Here is a 2,500-nt window from a genome sequence, read left to right as displayed (position 1 = left end):
CCCCAACCACGCACCGTGCTCCCAGCCTGCTGCAGCCCGACTGCTCCTGCTCAGCTGAATGCCTGTCGTTCCTGGTGCAGATTAGTGCGGGTCACAGATCACATCCACCCCTCCCTGCCTGCACTTACTAGCAGAGCACATCTCTATGTATCTCTTCCTCGACCTCAGTTTATTTACTTTAGGTTTCCCCTCCCCTCTCTATCACTGCTGTCCTCTCACTAAACATAAAGTTGCCGTTCTTTCTAAACACGCACACACAAATACTGTTTGTTTGTTTTCCCTCACTTTAACTCCCTCAGCTGCTCGCATCTTTTACTTTGCAGTTTTTGTTTTGATATTCAGACAGGCATCTCCTGTTACGGTAAAAAGCTAAAAGAAACGACCAATCAAAGCAGGGTTGATGGGGATGTGAACCGTTCTCTTTAAATGCGCACACACAAATACACTCTTGAAAGTAATTTTCGGCTGGTTTGCCCCTCATTTGGCCGAAATTTCGGTGCATCCCATATATATATATATATATTATTTTTTTTCCCCTGTGATCTTATACAGCTGTCTAGTGATTTCACCGATTAAACTAATGCAACGTGTTTAGAGAGACCAGAAGGGAATACCTTTTAACAAATAACTATACCATACTGTATACATAACGTGACAGCTGCCCATTTATCTATACGGAACTGGGCACATAGTTAACATCTTAATTATGAAGCTGGGGATGAAAGAGAGGCATTTGTCACATATACTCCTTAGGAAACCTACGAATCTTCAGCACAGCAGCGTCAATAAAATACTATTTAGTGCTCAACACCTCCTCCTGCACAATAATGAGCAAGGCAGGGATCCAGGAAATGGACTTAATGAGTTTCAAACATAATAAGCTTGCAACACAGTGTGATGTCAAAGGCCCCAACACTTACTTCAGATCCGAGAGCTGTGAAAGCAACTCCTCTCGTAACTTCTGGCGGGTAAAATTCATTTCACACAAATAGCGCGTTGATCATTCAAAGCAGCAGCCAATTATTGCACTGCACCAAACTGTGTGTAGTAACGTGCCTGTTGTCGCTAGGATTTGGAATTACTGATTAGAGTTTAAATTATAATGGCCAATCAGAAAATAAAAGAATAGGCAGAATAATCTTTGACTTTAGGAAAATTCTCTGTACAAAAGGACTTGCCCATTCTTTCTGCAGACATGCTGCAGTTTCTGCAATGACATCGCAGATCACACTATGTTCTGCCTTGGGGTGTATGTGTGTAATGTATGTGTATAACTGTGTGTGTGTGTAAAGTATGTGTGTACTGTATGTGTATAACTGTATGTGTATAACTGTATGTGTATAACTGTATGTGTGTACTGTATGTGTGTAATGTATGTGTGTAATGTATGTGTATAACTGTGTGTGTGTAATGTATGTGTGTAATTGTGTGTGTGTAATGTATGTGTATAACTGTATGTGTGTAATGTATGTGTATAACTGTATGTGTGTAATGTATGTGTATAACTGTGTGTGTGTGTAAAGTATGTGTGTACTGTATGTGTATAACTGTATGTGTATAACTGTATGTGTATAACTGTATGTGTGTACTGTATGTGTGTAATGTATGTGTGTAATGTATGTGTATAACTGTGTGTGTGTAATGTATGTGTGTAATTGTGTGTGTGTAATGTATGTGTATAACTGTATGTGTGTAATGTATGTGTATAACTGTATGTGTGTAATGTATGTGTATAACTGTGTGTGTGTGTAAAGTATGTGTGTACTGTATGTGTATAACTGTATGTGTATAACTGTATGTGTGTACTGTATGTGTGTAATGTATGTGTGTAATGTATGTGTATAACTGTGTGTGTGTAATGTATGTGTGTAATTGTGTGTGTGTAATGTATGTGTATAACTGTATGTGTGTAATGTATGTGTATAACTGTATGTGTGTAATGTATGTGTATAACTGCGTGTGTGTAAAGTATGTGTGTACTGTATGTGTATAACTGTATGTGTATAACTGTATGTGTGTAATGTATGTGTAATGTATGTGTATAACTGTATGTGTGTAATGTATGTGTATAACTGTGTGTGTGTAATGTATGTGTGTAACTGTATGTGTGTACTGTATGTGTATAACTGTATGTGTGTAATGTATGTGTATAACTGTATGTGTGTAATGTATGTGTATAACTGCGTGTGTGTAAAGTATGTGTGTACTGTATGTGTATAACTGTATGTGTATAACTGTATGTGTGTACTGTATGTGTGTAATGTATGTGTGTAATGTATGTGTGTAATGTATGTGTATAACTGTGTGTGTGTAATGTATGTGTGTAACTGTATGTGTGTACTGTATGTGTATAACTGTATGTGTGCAATGTATGTGTATAACTGTATGTGTGTACTGTATGTGTGTAATGTATGTGTATAACTGTATGTGTGTACTGTATGTGTATAACTGTGTGTGTGTAATGTATGTGTGTAATTGTGTGTGTGTAATGTATGTGTAT

Source organism: Bombina bombina, chromosome 7 (assembly GCF_027579735.1).
Source record: "Bombina bombina isolate aBomBom1 chromosome 7, aBomBom1.pri, whole genome shotgun sequence".
Lineage (NCBI taxonomy): Eukaryota > Metazoa > Chordata > Amphibia > Anura > Bombinatoridae > Bombina > Bombina bombina.
Note: the sequence above shows the minus strand (reverse complement) of the source record.